This window comes from Phyllobates terribilis, unplaced genomic scaffold, assembly GCF_046119375.1.
Source record: "Phyllobates terribilis strain yellow unplaced genomic scaffold, ASM4611937v1 Scaffold_1114__1_contigs__length_410381, whole genome shotgun sequence".
NCBI lineage: Eukaryota > Metazoa > Chordata > Amphibia > Anura > Dendrobatidae > Phyllobates > Phyllobates terribilis.
In genome coordinates, this window is record NW_027363874.1 from 29385 (window position 1) to 45573 (window position 16189).

General features: G+C 43.4%; 8 non-coding genes across 8 annotated transcripts; all 8 read right to left on the reverse strand.

Moving 5' to 3' along the window:
* Positions 1-995: 995 nt before the first annotated feature.
* LOC141243082 (U2 spliceosomal RNA) lies at positions 996-1186 on the reverse strand. Its single transcript, XR_012307404.1, has one exon. It is a non-coding gene; the product is annotated as a U2 spliceosomal RNA (small nuclear RNA).
* A 1109-nt stretch (positions 1187-2295) lies between these two features.
* LOC141243050 (U2 spliceosomal RNA) lies at positions 2296-2486 on the reverse strand. Its single transcript, XR_012307374.1, has one exon. It is a non-coding gene; the product is annotated as a U2 spliceosomal RNA (small nuclear RNA).
* A 1109-nt stretch (positions 2487-3595) lies between these two features.
* On the reverse strand, positions 3596-3786 carry LOC141243052 (U2 spliceosomal RNA). The gene has a single exon (XR_012307375.1). It is a non-coding gene; the product is annotated as a U2 spliceosomal RNA (small nuclear RNA).
* Positions 3787-4895: 1109 nt separating this feature from the next.
* On the reverse strand, positions 4896-5086 carry LOC141243053 (U2 spliceosomal RNA). The gene has a single exon (XR_012307376.1). It is a non-coding gene; the product is annotated as a U2 spliceosomal RNA (small nuclear RNA).
* A 1108-nt stretch (positions 5087-6194) lies between these two features.
* On the reverse strand, positions 6195-6385 carry LOC141243055 (U2 spliceosomal RNA). Its single transcript, XR_012307378.1, has one exon. It is a non-coding gene; the product is annotated as a U2 spliceosomal RNA (small nuclear RNA).
* A 1109-nt stretch (positions 6386-7494) lies between these two features.
* Positions 7495-7685, reverse strand: LOC141243056 (U2 spliceosomal RNA). The gene has a single exon (XR_012307379.1). It is a non-coding gene; the product is annotated as a U2 spliceosomal RNA (small nuclear RNA).
* Positions 7686-8794: 1109 nt separating this feature from the next.
* LOC141243086 (U2 spliceosomal RNA) lies at positions 8795-8980 on the reverse strand. The gene has a single exon (XR_012307407.1). It is a non-coding gene; the product is annotated as a U2 spliceosomal RNA (small nuclear RNA).
* A 6384-nt stretch (positions 8981-15364) lies between these two features.
* LOC141243075 (U2 spliceosomal RNA) lies at positions 15365-15555 on the reverse strand. Its single transcript, XR_012307397.1, has one exon. It is a non-coding gene; the product is annotated as a U2 spliceosomal RNA (small nuclear RNA).
* Between the last annotated feature and the right edge of the window lie 634 nt (positions 15556-16189).

The window sequence follows — 16189 nt, forward strand, 5'->3', positions numbered from 1 at the left end:
ACATGCCTGCACTTTTCGGCTTGCTGCTGCTGCAATCCACGCGTTTTAGATCTGCATAACTCCACCTCTTTAAACACAGCACCCTCACCCCCTGCTGTTCCCACCCGCCTCAACACCGTTGGAAGGGAGGAGAACCAATTAAGGCGGGGGGTGGGGTGGAACGAGCAGCTGTCTACCCTTAGCAGGAGGGCTGCTGATTACTTACCTCTCCTGCTGCTGCTGGCTGTCCAGCAGCAGACTGAAGGTGGCTGCTGCTGTGCGCAGGTATATAAAGGCTCAGAGCCTATTATGACACGCGCAGCCAGCGTTCCATTGCCACATTCCATCTACTGCAGGCAGGATACCTGGCTGGCTGAATGTCGCTGAGAAGCTCACAGAGACCGCCATAAGCAACAGTTTAACAGAATGCCACAGACTAATCAACCAAACTTTTTGGGTTGGGTTCTCTTTTATAGTCTGCAGGCATTAATTGAAAGAAGTCAGTGTTCCAGCAGAGGGAGACAACGTTTCAGAAAAGGCATTGTAGCAAACCAAAAAAGAAATTTTAAGCGCAGCAGAGTAACCAGCGCACATACCTGTTAGCTCAGGTGAGTTTAAAAGGCTGCTGTTGATAACAAGGGCATTTGCTAAATAGATGGTGTGTGTGCAACAATATACTGAAAGGTCAATTATATTGTGCAGCTTATCTCACCACCTGTAGTTAATTAGGTGAAAGCTCCAAAATGCTTGCCTAATATGTCTGTTTATCCAAAAGGAAGTAAAGAGGGAGAGCTAGAAAGATAGCATTGCGTTACATTACATGGCAATGCAATGCACAGTTGCTGAAGTTGAACCAAAATGAGCTTGTCATCTGGCTTCTGCAACTTTGAACATGAAAAATCCAATGAGGAGAAGAAAAGCAAAGCCAAAGAGTCCATCCCAAAATCCGACAAACAAGCAAAATGAACAAAAAACATTGAATTCAATACTTTCTGATTTTAGAAACTGCATTAAAGAAGGGGTGCACCGGTCCTGGAGATACTGCAATACCAGGTCAATGCGTGGAGTGGACAGAGCAAGCTCTTTTTCCATCTCCCTGTTCTAAAAATCCATTTAATATATGGTCCCCAGATAGGGGACGTATCAGATATTAGACTGATAAGAACAGATACTACACTTGATCTTAGCCAAAAGACCGAGAAGCGATAACCAGAATTGGTTTCGAACTACGGAGCCACCCAAGGATCCTGAAGAGTCCATTTGTGGAGATGAGCTCCTGGACTCCCGTTAAGAAGACATGTTGTCAACCTCTAGATCCCTTACATGCCTGCACTTTTCGGCTTGCTGCTGCTGCAATCCACGCGTTTTAGATCTGCATAACTCCACCTCTTTAAACACAGCACCCTCACCCCCTGCTGTTCCCACCCGCCTCAACACCGTTGGAAGGGAGGAGAACCAATTAAGGCGGGGGGTGGGGTGGAACGAGCAGCTGTCTACCCTTAGCAGGAGGGCTGCTGATTACTTACCTCTCCTGCTGCTGCTGGCTGTCCAGCAGCAGACTGAAGGTGGCTGCTGCTGTGCGCAGGTATATAAAGGCTCAGAGCCTATTATGACACGCGCAGCCAGCGTTCCATTGCCACATTCCATCTACTGCAGGCAGGATACCTGGCTGGCTGAATGTCGCTGAGAAGCTCACAGAGACCGCCATAAGCAACAGTTTAACAGAATGCCACAGACTAATCAACCAAACTTTTTGGGTTGGGTTCTCTTTTATAGTCTGCAGGCATTAATTGAAAGAAGTCAGTGTTCCAGCAGAGGGAGACAACGTTTCAGAAAAGGCATTGTAGCAAACCAAAAAAGAAATTTTAAGCGCAGCAGAGTAACCAGCGCACATACCTGTTAGCTCAGGTGAGTTTAAAAGGCTGCTGTTGATAACAAGGGCATTTGCTAAATAGATGGTGTGTGTGCAACAATATACTGAAAGGTCAATTATATTGTGCAGCTTATCTCACCACCTGTAGTTATTTAGGTGAAAGCTCCAAAATGCTTGCCTAATATGTCTGTTTATCCAAAAGGAAGTAAAGAGGGAGAGCTAGAAAGATAGCATTGCGTTACATTACATGGCAATGCAATGCACAGTTGCTGAAGTTGAACCAAAATGAGCTTGTCATCTGGCTTCTGCAACTTTGAACATGAAAAATCCAATGAGGAGAAGAAAAGCAAAGCCAAAGAGTCCATCCCAAAATCCGACAAACAAGCAAAATGAACAAAAAACATTGAATTCAATACTTTCTGATTTTAGAAACTGCATTAAAGAAGGGGTGCACCGGTCCTGGAGATACTGCAATACCAGGTCAATGCGTGGAGTGGACAGAGCAAGCTCTTTTTCCATCTCCCTGTTCTAAAAATCCATTTAATATATGGTCCCCAGATAGGGGACGTATCAGATATTAAACTGATAAGAACAGATACTACACTTGATCTTAGCCAAAAGGCCGAGAAGCGATAACCAGAATTGGTTTCGAACTACGGAGCCACCCAAGGATCCTGAAGAGTCCATTTGTGGAGATGAGCTCCTGGACTCCCGTTAAGAAGACATGTTGTCAACCTCTAGATCCCTTACATGCCTGCACTTTTCGGCTTGCTGCTGCTGCAATCCACGCGTTTTAGATCTGCATAACTCCACCTCTTTAAACACAGCACCCTCACCCCCTGCTGTTCCCACCCGCCTCAACACCGTTGGAAGGGAGGAGAACCAATTAAGGCGGGGGGTGGGGTGGAACGAGCAGCTGTCTACCCTTAGCAGGAGGGCTGCTGATTACTTACCTCTCCTGCTGCTGCTGGCTGTCCAGCAGCAGACTGAAGGTGGCTGCTGCTGTGCGCAGGTATATAAAGGCTCAGAGCCTATTATGACACGCGCAGCCAGCGTTCCATTGCCACATTCCATCTACTGCAGGCAGGATACCTGGCTGGCTGAATGTCGCTGAGAAGCTCACAGAGACCGCCATAAGCAACAGTTTAACAGAATGCCACAGACTAATCAACCAAACTTTTTGGGTTGGGTTCTCTTTTATAGTCTGCAGGCATTAATTGAAAGAAGTCAGTGTTCCAGCAGAGGGAGACAACGTTTCAGAAAAGGCATTGTAGCAAACCAAAAAAGAAATTTTAAGCGCAGCAGAGTAACCAGCGCACATACCTGTTAGCTCAGGTGAGTTTAAAAGGCTGCTGTTGATAACAAGGGCATTTGCTAAATAGATGGTGTGTGTGCAACAATATACTGAAAGGTCAATTATATTGTGCAGCTTATCTCACCACCTGTAGTTATTTAGGTGAAAGCTCCAAAATGCTTGCCTAATATGTCTGTTTATCCAAAAGGAAGTAAAGAGGGAGAGCTAGAAAGATAGCATTGCGTTACATTACATGGCAATGCAATGCACAGTTGCTGAAGTTGAACCAAAATGAGCTTGTCATCTGGCTTCTGCAACTTTGAACATGAAAAATCCAATGAGGAGAAGAAAAGCAAAGCCAAAGAGTCCATCCCAAAATCCGACAAACAAGCAAAATGAACAAAAAACATTGAATTCAATACTTTCTGATTTTAGAAACTGCATTAAAGAAGGGGTGCACCGGTCCTGGAGATACTGCAATACCAGGTCAATGCGTGGAGTGGACAGAGCAAGCTCTTTTTCCATCTCCCTGTTCTAAAAATCCATTTAATATATGGTCCCCAGATAGGGGACGTATCAGATATTAAACTGATAAGAACAGATACTACACTTGATCTTAGCCAAAAGGCCGAGAAGCGATAACCAGAATTGGTTTCGAACTACGGAGCCACCCAAGGATCCTGAAGAGTCCATTTGTGGAGATGAGCTCCTGGACTCCCGTTAAGAAGACATGTTGTCAACCTCTAGATCCCTTACATGCCTGCACTTTTCGGCTTGCTGCTGCTGCAATCCACGCGTTTTAGATCTGCATAACTCCACCTCTTTAAACACAGCACCCTCACCCCCTGCTGTTCCCACCCGCCTCAACACCGTTGGAAGGGAGGAGAACCAATTAAGGCGGGGGGTGGGGTGGAACGAGCAGCTGTCTACCCTTAGCAGGAGGGCTGCTGATTACTTACCTCTCCTGCTGCTGCTGGCTGTCCAGCAGCAGACTGAAGGTGGCTGCTGCTGTGCGCAGGTATATAAAGGCTCAGAGCCTATTATGACACGCGCAGCCAGCGTTCCATTGCCACATTCCATCTACTGCAGGCAGGATACCTGGCTGGCTGAATGTCGCTGAGAAGCTCACAGAGACCGCCATAAGCAACAGTTTAACAGAATGCCACAGACTAATCAACCAAACTTTTTGGGTTGGGTTCTCTTTTATAGTCTGCAGGCATTAATTGAAAGAAGTCAGTGTTCCAGCAGAGGGAGACAACGTTTCAGAAAAGGCATTGTAGCAAACCAAAAAAGAAATTTTAAGCGCAGCAGAGTAACCAGCGCACATACCTGTTAGCTCAGGTGAGTTTAAAAGGCTGCTGTTGATAACAAGGGCATTTGCTAAATAGATGGTGTGTGTGCAACAATATACTGAAAGGTCAATTATATTGTGCAGCTTATCTCACCACCTGTAGTTAATTAGGTGAAAGCTCCAAAATGCTTGCCTAATATGTCTGTTTATCCAAAAGGAAGTAAAGAGGGAGAGCTAGAAAGATAGCATTGCGTTACATTACATGGCAATGCAATGCACAGTTGCTGAAGTTGAACCAAAATGAGCTTGTCATCTGGCTTCTGCAACTTTGAACATGAAAAATCCAATGAGGAGAAGAAAAGCAAAGCCAAAGAGTCCATCCCAAAATCCGACAAACAAGCAAAATGAACAAAAAACATTGAATTCAATACTTTCTGATTTTAGAAACTGCATTAAAGAAGGGGTGCACCGGTCCTGGAGATACTGCAATACCAGGTCAATGCGTGGAGTGGACAGAGCAAGCTCTTTTTCCATCTCCCTGTTCTAAAAATCCATTTAATATATGGTCCCCAGATAGGGGACGTATCAGATATTAAACTGATAAGAACAGATACTACACTTGATCTTAGCCAAAAGGCCGAGAAGCGATAACCAGAATTGGTTTCGAACTACGGAGCCACCCAAGGATCCTGAAGAGTCCATTTGTGGAGATGAGCTCCTGGACTCCCGTTAAGAAGACATGTTGTCAACCTCTAGATCCCTTACATGCCTGCACTTTTCGGCTTGCTGCTGCTGCAATCCACGCGTTTTAGATCTGCATAACTCCACCTCTTTAAACACAGCACCCTCACCCCCTGCTGTTCCCACCCGCCTCAACACCGTTGGAAGGGAGGAGAACCAATTAAGGCGGGGGTGGGGTGGAACGAGCAGCTGTCTACCCTTAGTAGGAGGGCTGCTGATTACTTACCTCTCCTGCTGCTGCTGGCTGTCCAGCAGCAGACTGAAGGTGGCTGCTGCTGTGCGCAGGTATATAAAGGCTCAGAGCCTATTATGACACGCGCAGCCAGCGTTCCATTGCCACATTCCATCTACTGCAGGCAGGATACCTGGCTGGCTGAATGTCGCTGAGAAGCTCACAGAGACCGCCATAAGCAACAGTTTAACAGAATGCCACAGACTAATCAACCAAACTTTTTGGGTTGGGTTCTCTTTTATAGTCTGCAGGCATTAATTGAAAGAAGTCAGTGTTCCAGCAGAGGGAGACAACGTTTCAGAAAAGGCATTGTAGCAAACCAAAAAAGAAATTTTAAGCGCAGCAGAGTAACCAGCGCACATACCTGTTAGCTCAGGTGAGTTTAAAAGGCTGCTGTTGATAACAAGGGCATTTGCTAAATAGATGGTGTGTGTGCAACAATATACTGAAAGGTCAATTATATTGTGCAGCTTATCTCACCACCTGTAGTTATTTAGGTGAAAGCTCCAAAATGCTTGCCTAATATGTCTGTTTATCCAAAAGGAAGTAAAGAGGGAGAGCTAGAAAGATAGCATTGCGTTACATTACATGGCAATGCAATGCACAGTTGCTGAAGTTGAACCAAAATGAGCTTGTCATCTGGCTTCTGCAACTTTGAACATGAAAAATCCAATGAGGAGAAGAAAAGCAAAGCCAAAGAGTCCATCCCAAAATCCGACAAACAAGCAAAATGAACAAAAAACATTGAATTCAATACTTTCTGATTTTAGAAACTGCATTAAAGAAGGGGTGCACCGGTCCTGGAGATACTGCAATACCAGGTCAATGCGTGGAGTGGACAGAGCAAGCTCTTTTTCCATCTCCCTGTTCTAAAAATCCATTTAATATATGGTCCCCAGATAGGGGACGTATCAGATATTAAACTGATAAGAACAGATACTACACTTGATCTTAGCCAAAAGGCCGAGAAGCGATAACCAGAATTGGTTTCGAACTACGGAGCCACCCAAGGATCCTGAAGAGTCCATTTGTGGAGATGAGCTCCTGGACTCCCGTTAAGAAGACATGTTGTCAACCTCTAGATCCCTTACATGCCTGCACTTTTCGGCTTGCTGCTGCTGCAATCCACGCGTTTTAGATCTGCATAACTCCACCTCTTTAAACACAGCACCCTCACCCCCTGCTGTTCCCACCCGCCTCAACACCGTTGGAAGGGAGGAGAACCAATTAAGGCGGGGGGTGGGGTGGAACGAGCAGCTGTCTACCCTTAGCAGGAGGGCTGCTGATTACTTACCTCTCCTGCTGCTGCTGGCTGTCCAGCAGCAGACTGAAGGTGGCTGCTGCTGTGCGCAGGTATATAAAGGCTCAGAGCCTATTATGACACGCGCAGCCAGCGTTCCATTGCCACATTCCATCTACTGCAGGCAGGATACCTGGCTGGCTGAATGTCGCTGAGAAGCTCACAGAGACCGCCATAAGCAACAGTTTAACAGAATGCCACAGACTAATCAACCAAACTTTTTGGGTTGGGTTCTCTTTTATAGTCTGCAGGCATTAATTGAAAGAAGTCAGTGTTCCAGCAGAGGGAGACAACGTTTCAGAAAAGGCATTGTAGCAAACCAAAAAAGAAATTTTAAGCGCAGCAGAGTAACCAGCGCACATACCTGTTAGCTCAGGTGAGTTTAAAAGGCTGCTGTTGATAACAAGGGCATTTGCTAAATAGATGGTGTGTGTGCAACAATATACTGAAAGGTCAATTATATTGTGCAGCTTATCTCACCACCTGTAGTTATTTAGGTGAAAGCTCCAAAATGCTTGCCTAATATGTCTGTTTATCCAAAAGGAAGTAAAGAGGGAGAGCTAGAAAGATAGCATTGCGTTACATTACATGGCAATGCAATGCACAGTTGCTGAAGTTGAACCAAAATGAGCTTGTCATCTGGCTTCTGCAACTTTGAACATGAAAAATCCAATGAGGAGAAGAAAAGCAAAGCCAAAGAGTCCATCCCAAAATCCGACAAACAAGCAAAATGAACAAAAAACATTGAATTCAATACTTTCTGATTTTAGAAACTGCATTAAAGAAGGGGTGCACCGGTCCTGGAGATACTGCAATACCAGGTCAATGCGTGGAGTGGACAGAGCAAGCTCTTTTTCCATCTCCCTGTTCTAAAAATCCATTTAATATATGGTCCCCAGATAGGGGACGTATCAGATATTAAACTGATAAGAACAGATACTACACTTGATCTTAGCCAAAAGGCCGAGAAGCGATAACCAGAATTGGTTTCGAACTACGGAGCCACCCAAGGATCCTGAAGAGTCCATTTGTGGAGATGAGCTCCTGGACTCCCGTTAAGAAGACATGTTGTCAACCTCTAGATCCCTTACATGCCTGCACTTTTCGGCTTGCTGCTGCTGCAATCCACGCGTTTTAGATCTGCATAACTCCACCTCTTTAAACACAGCACCCTCACCCCCTGCTTTTCCCACCCGCCTCAACACCGTTGGAAGGGAGGAGAACCAATTAAGGCGGGGGGTGGGGTGGAACGAGCAGCTGTCTACCCTTAGCAGGAGGGCTGCTGATTACTTACCTCTCCTGCTGCTGCTGGCTGTCCAGCAGCAGACTGAAGGTGGCTGCTGCTGTGCGCAGGTATATAAAGGCTCAGAGCCTATTATGACACGCGCAGCCAGCGTTCCATTGCCACATTCCATCTACTGCAGGCAGGATACCTGGCTGGCTGAATGTCGCTGAGAAGCTCACAGAGACCGCCATAAGCAACAGTTTAACAGAATGCCACAGACTAATCAACCAAACTTTTTGGGTTGGGTTCTCTTTTATAGTCTGCAGGCATTAATTGAAAGAAGTCAGTGTTCCAGCAGAGGGAGACAACGTTTCAGAAAAGGCATTGTAGCAAACCAAAAAAGAAATTTTAAGCGCAGCAGAGTAACCAGCGCACATACCTGTTAGCTCAGGTGAGTTTAAAAGGCTGCTGTTGATAACAAGGGCATTTGCTAAATAGATGGTGTGTGTGCAACAATATACTGAAAGGTCAATTATATTGTGCAGCTTATCTCACCACCTGTAGTTATTTAGGTGAAAGCTCCAAAATGCTTGCCTAATATGTCTGTTTATCCAAAAGGAAGTAAAGAGGGAGAGCTAGAAAGATAGCATTGCGTTACATTACATGGCAATGCAATGCACAGTTGCTGAAGTTGAACCAAAATGAGCTTGTCATCTGGCTTCTGCAACTTTGAACATGAAAAATCCAATGAGGAGAAGAAAAGCAAAGCCAAAGAGTCCATCCCAAAATCCGACAAACAAGCAAAATGAACAAAAAACATTGAATTCAATACTTTCTGATTTTAGAAACTGCATTAAAGAAGGGGTGCACCGGTCCTGGAGATACTGCAATACCAGGTCAATGCGTGGAGTGGACAGAGCAAGCTCTTTTTCCATCTCCCTGTTCTAAAAATCCATTTAATATATGGTCCCCAGATAGGGGACGTATCAGATATTAAACTGATAAGAACAGATTTTTTTAATTTGGCTATCCCCTGCAGAGGGATAAAACCGTTTATTAAAACTTTAACAAATTACAAGCATAATTACACAAATACCAAACGTTAAAAGACAAATGAAATTTACAAAACAAAAAAATACAAAGATTTTAAATAATTAGGTTCCATTGGTCAACAAGCCATTTTTTGGAAATATGTACATTCTTCTTTTTGTCAATTAAATAATAAGTATACATTTCACATAAACATAAACTTAAAACATCATTCACTGATAAAACATCTTGTTTAAAAATAGCAATGTTGCGCGCTTTCCAGAGAGATGACTTGGCGCAGTTCACTGTCTTCCAAGCCATTGTGTACTGGTCCATTGTGGGGCATTCCATAAGTCCGTATAGCACAGTTTTATATGTAAAGTCCTTGAGGTCTGCCACCCTTTCCAGTAGGGGGAGCAGTCTTCTCCAGAAATCCTTTGCAAAATTACATGTCCATAATAGATGTTCCACCGTTTCCTCGTCTTGGCATCCGGCTCTTGGGCAGATGGCAGACCTCACAAATCCTCTTCTGTATTGGAATGCCCGGCAAGGAAGACAGCGGTGCATGCAACTCCAAGCCAGATCTCTCTGTTCATTAAAAAGATAAAAAACGTTAATCATTTTCCAGATAGACATAGATTTGTCATCATCATATCTGTCAACATTACATATTTCCTCACTTTTACGTATTTCTTTAATTAGTTTCTTACTATTTCTTAATTCCTCTATTTTCTTAGTCCCTAAATTAAAATCTGACACTATTTTCCTTAAAATCTCATAATGCGTCGACAAATTAAAAGCATGGGGCACAGAAATATTAACTTCATACCATCCAAACTTTCTCATAAAAAATCCTGTATTAAAACGCATAAAAAAGGACCAATAGTGATTCTTAAAAAGGGCATTAAAACAGTAAACGAACAGATGGATTAAAAGAAACCTATTAAAATCTGGAAAATCTTTACCACCTTTTACTTTTGATTTCATCACGATTTCTCTTTTCAGCTTTTCCATTTTTGAGTTCCAAAAGAAGGTAAAACAGGTTTTGGTTATCTTTTTTAAAACATTAACAGGCGGGGGGAAAACCATGCTAAGATACAATAAAAGAGGTAAAATCACCATCTTTAAAACCAATACTTTACCCTCCATTGTAAGTCTCCTCATGTTCCACATACATATTTTCGTATTTACTTTCTGTGTAACTGTTTCCCAACTATTATAACCATCATTATTTTCAGTGAATGATATACCTAAAATGGAAATGGATTCGGAGACATTAATTGGTACATCACGTAAAATCATCCCCCCAACACTTAAAATGTTACACTTATTAAAATTGATTTTAAAACCAGAAGCTAGGCAAAAGGATTGCACTTGATGGAGAGTGGCCGTAAGTGATGGTGCATCTGTACACAAGACCGCCACGTCATCCATGTAGCCTACAACCTTGGCCTCCAAACCACCGCTTCCAGGCAGAGGGACACCGCATATCTGTTTATTTTGGCGTATTGCACATAACATTGGTTCCAGTGCACAGATAAACAGTAGGGGGGACAGAGGGCATCCCTGTTTCACCCCTGACCGTAAAAATACCTCTTGTGTCTTAAAACCATTCACTAAAATCTTACTTGTACAATCCTTGTAAAATGCTTTAAGCGATAGTAAAAACCCTTCTGGTATGCCCATTTTCTCTAAAACTTTAAAAAGATAAAAGTGTGAGACACGGTCAAATGCTTTTTCAAAATCAATAGATAAAATCGCCATTTTCCCCTTTCTGTCTTTCACATCCTCAATACAGTCTTTCACTAAATTCAGATTGTCCCATATACTGCGCCCCGGCACCCCACACACTTGATTAGAATGAATAACTTTGCTGATGACTTCTTTTAGACGATTTGCACAAATTTTAGCCATTATTTTATAGTCACAATTTAAAAGTGTTATTGGTCTCCAGTTTTCTAATTTTGATTTATCGCCTTTTTTGTATAGGAGGGAGACTTCACCTTTCTTCCAGGAATTTAATAAAACCTTATTATTAAAAACCTCAGTAAACAAATAAAACAAATCATCTTTTAAAATATCATAAAAACATACATAAAATTCTATTGGGATGCCATCAGGACCAGGGACCTTTCCAGTTTTAAAACTTTTAATAGTTTTTAACACTTCTTGTTCCGTTAAAACTTGGGATAAAAACTCTTGGGATGCGGGATCTAAAACAGCTGTTAGTCCTTGCAGCGAATCATCCATTAATTTATTATCTATATTTTTTCCATTAAAAAGATTAGAAAAAAAAACCTCAACTTTACCCAGCATATTTTTTATATTATTCTCACCATCTATATGGTCAATTATCACTTTTTCTTTTTTATTTTTCCTAAAAAAATATCTGGAACACTTTTCATTTTCTTCTATATGTTGTACTCTAGAACGAAAAATTATCTCTTTTCCTTTTTGTTCTAGCCATTTTGAAATCTCTTCTTTTAAGTTTGAAATATCAACTTGTACATCTATCCCATTGTCTCTGAGCTTAAATAATGTTTGTAGGCGGGTATTTAAAATTCTATATTCTTCATATTTTTCTTTGGCTCTACATATACTCTTTTTAATAAAAAAGTCTTTTATTTTTACTTTCATTCTATCCCACCATACACTCATAGTCTCATTTGTTTTTTTCCCTTTTCTACATTTCCTATAAAACTCAATAAAATCTGATAAAATCTGCGGGTCGGTTAAAAGGGATACGTTCATTTTCCAGCTTTTCTTACCACATTTTTTGTTGTCATTTACTTTTATGGTAAAGGATAAAAGTTTATGGTCTGAAAATATATTAGTTAAAACTTCACATTTGGCAGGTATTGTTTTATCTGAACCAAAAATAAAATCAATCCTAGAGCTACAATTAGCATTGCTCCAAGTGAAACCGGCGTCCTCTGTGCTGTCACTATGACACTCTTTATATATGTCTTTCAATTTAGCATCTTTGACTATATCATGTAGCATACCTGAGGTTTTATCGTAGTTCCTGCTTACAGAGCTGGAGCGCCGGTTTTCACCTTTTAAAACACAATTAAAATCCCCTGCTAAGATAAAAGGTTCAGAGTTATTAATAAATAATGGTAAAAGATCAAGCATTTCGGCTCTTTCATTTTTCTCTGGGGATCCATAAAAATTTAAAAACTGCCATCTAATACCATCAATAAAAGCTTTCACTAATAAAATACGACCTGGTAAAATTTCCTGAATAAAATCAATTAAAACGTTCCCTTTAAAAAGTATGGCTACACCCGCTGATCCTGCAGCATTCGATCCAGACCAGACAGATGGCCCACACTTCCACTCATCTTTATATTTTTGATATGACATTTCATGTGGGATATTACATTCTTGCAGAAAAAATACAGATGCAGTAAAACACGTAAAAAAATTAAAAAGAGCAGTTCTTCTCGTATTAGATTTTATGCCTCTCACGTTGAAGGAAATACCTTTGAGTTCAGCCATCATTAGAAAATGTAGAAATTTTAATTAGGTAACTAAGAGCAACGGATTTACCTGTCCGATGAACCTGATCAGACCACTGGGCTTGCGCCTCCCTCCTCATCTGATAGTATCGTCACGAGAGTCTCCGTGGAGGAGGAAAGATTACCACATTTATATAAACCCGACGCTACACTGGCATAGCTCGGAGGGCTGGCTGGCAGAACCCGCTGGGTCTCCATTGGCTGGCCATGCAGTTCCTCATCAGGTGGGTCCCCGAGGGGTTCCGCCGCCCCTGTTTGACCTGTAGAAGGTCGTCCTATAGGAGGAGGTTGCGCACAAGGCAGAGCCTCTGACTCTTCAGAGGCAGCAAGATCCCGGTCCCCACCTGTAGCAGCGGAGACCGAAACCCCTGAGGGTCCAGCGTCCACGTCCCCTTCTGGAGAAGTGTCCATCTGTTCACCTCCTGCTGCCTCCTCCGAACCACCCTTTTTCTTTTTCTTAGGACCCACCTTTATCCACTCAGCGCCCTCAGCACTAGGAGACCCAGACTGGGCATGGGCTTCTGTGTCGGCCTTTTGCCGGTCCCTTTTGACCTTACCAGTAGTGCCCTTCTGCTCCTTCTCAGCCCTCCTTTTGGACTCCCGCAGGTCCTGCAGCCAGGTTTTGGGATTTGGTATTTTACCTGTCAAAGACTCTGGAGACACTTCACTATTTGGTACGCCCTTATTGTCTCCAGAGGCTCCAGGTTGTTGTTCCTCCTCCTGAGGGGTGGTCTGATCTTTTGGTCCTTGGTCGGACGTCTTGGACTTCCCCTTTTGCTCATCTTCCCGAAATCTGTGAGGGCAAGAAAAATAAAAGTGACCTGGAGTCTGGCAAAAACTGCATTTCTTTTCCTTAGGGCATTCTTTTGTCTCATGTTCTTCACTAGCACAATTTCTACATGATACATGACAGTTTTCTTTTGAATGACCATAGCGCCCACAATTTCTGCAATATACTGGCATCCCAGAAAAGAAGAAATCCCCATTTGTTTGCCCAATTTTGAAACGGGCAGGGGGGAGCCGTATACCACCTGGTGTATTTGGATCTCTTGTACACTTCACAAGGAATTTCCACTTAGATGTCCATATGTTATATTCGTTTAATATCTTCCCAATACATTTAACACTTTTAAAATAAATTGCTAGAAATGACATTACTTCTGGAGCAGAAACAAAGGGCGAAAATATTTTTACAATAACCAGTCTTACCTCATCCAGGACGTGCTCAACAATTTGTATCCCTTTCAAAACAGGACTATTTTCAACTTTTTTTAACTTTTCTAGTACATCTCTAAAAATACCTTCTCCGGTGAATGTGATGTCATAGTCACCTCTTCTGGGATAATCCTGGATGGAGAGAATTTCATTCCTTTGTACGCCAAGAAGGTTCCTGAGCACGTCCTGGACTACATACCCTAATTTCCTCATATCCGAGCCACCCGCCGTGAAGTGAACTCGGATAGAGTTTTTTAGCCTCGCATAAAGAGGCACGAGGTTAGGGTCAACCTCCATGGAAAAACGCAACAAGGTTGCAAATTGCAGCCGCTTGCAATCTGCGCTCCCAGTGTTCTTGCAGCGAAAAACACCTGGAAGCTGGGGGATCGCAACTCGTTACCCTGGGACTAAGCCCTCTCCCTAATAGCAGCAAGCAGGTTAAGTCCACCAAAGTGGACGATCCTGCCAGGCCAAGGAGAGGGGTACCCGAGTGCCCTTCAACCACAATCTCCTGCACTAAAGCACTTGATCGTAGCCAAAAGGCCGAGAAGCGATAACCAGAATTGGTTTCGAACTACGGAGCCACCCAAGGATCCTGAAGAGTCCATTTGTGGAGATGAGCTCCTGGACTCCCGTTAAGAAGACATGTTGTCAACCTCTAGATCCCTTACATGCCTGCACTTTTCGGCTTGCTGCTGCTGCAATCCACGCGTTTTAGATCTGCATAACTCCACCTCTTTAAACACAGCACCCTCACCCCCTGCTGTTCCCACCCGCCTCAACACCGTTGGAAGGGAGGAGAACCAATTAAGGCGGGGGGTGGGGTGGAACGAGCAGCTGTCTACCCTTAGCAGGAGGGCTGCTGATTACTTACCTCTCCTGCTGCTGCTGGCTGTCCAGCAGCAGACTGAAGGTGGCTGCTGCTGTGCGCAGGTATATAAAGGCTCAGAGCCTATTATGACACGCGCAGCCAGCGTTCCATTGCCACATTCCATCTACTGCAGGCAGGATACCTGGCTGGCTGAATGTCGCTGAGAAGCTCACAGAGACCGCCATAAGCAACAGTTTAACAGAATGCCACAGACTAATCAACCAAACTTTTTGGGTTGGGTTCTCTTTTATAGTCTGCAGGCATTAATTGAAAGAAGTCAGTGTTCCAGCAGAGGGAGACAACGTTTCAGAAAAGGCATTGTAGCAAACCAAAAAAGAAATTTTAAGCGCAGCAGAGTAACCAGCGCACATACCTGTTAGCTCAGGTGAGTTTAAAAGGCTGCTGTTGATAACAAGGGCATTTGCTAAATAGATGGTGTGTGTGCAACAATATACTGAAAGGTCAATTATATTGTGCAGCTTATCTCACCACCTGTAGTTATTTAGGTGAAAGCTCCAAAATGCTTGCCTAATATGTCTGTTTATCCAAAAGGAAGTAAAGAGGGAGAGCTAGAAAGATAGCATTGCATTACATTACATGGCAATGCAATGCACAGTTGCTGAAGTTGAACCAAAATGAGCTTGTCATCTGGCTTCTGCAACTTTGAACATGAAAAATCCAATGAGGAGAAGAAAAGCAAAGCCAAAGAGTCCATCCCAAAATCCGACAAACAAGCAAAATGAACAAAAAACAATGAATTCAATACTTTCTGATTTTAGAAACTGCATTAAAGAAGGGGTGCACCGGTCCTGGAGATACTGCAATACCAGGTCAATGTGTGGAGTGGACAGAGCAAGCTCTTTTTCCATCTCCCTGTTCTAAAAATCCATTTAATATATGGTCCCCAGATAGGGGACGTATCAGATATTAAACTGATAAGAACAGATACTACACTTGATCTTAGCCAAAAGGCCGAGAAGCGATAACCAGAATTGGTTTCGAACTACGGAGCCACCCAAGGATCCTGAAGAGTCCATTTGTGGAGATGAGCTCCTGGACTCCCGTTAAGAAGACATGTTGTCAACCTCTAGATCCCTTACATGCCTGCACTTTTCGGCTTGCTGCTGCTGCAATCCACGCGTTTTAGATCTGCATAACTCCACCTCTTTAAACACAGCACCCTCACCCCCTGCTGTTCCCACCCGCCTCAACACCGTTGGAAGGGAGGAGAACCAATTAAGGCGGGGGGTGGGGTGGAACGAGCAGCTGTCTACCCTTAGCAGGAGGGCTGCTGATTATTTACCTCTCCTGCTGCTGCTGGCTGTCCAGCAGCAGACTGAAGGTGGCTGCTGCTGTGCGCAGGTATATAAAGGCTCAGAGCCTATTATGACACGCGCAGCCAGCGTTCCATTGCCACATTCCATCTACTGCAGGCAGGATACCTGGCTGGCTGAATGTCGCTGAGAAGCTCACAGAGACCGCCATAAGCAACAGTTTAACAGAATGCCACAGACTAATCAACCAAACTTTTTGGGTTGAGTTCTCTTTTATAGTCTGCAAGCATTAATTGAAAGAAGTCAGTGTTCCAGCAGAGGGAGACAACGTTTCAGAAAAGGCA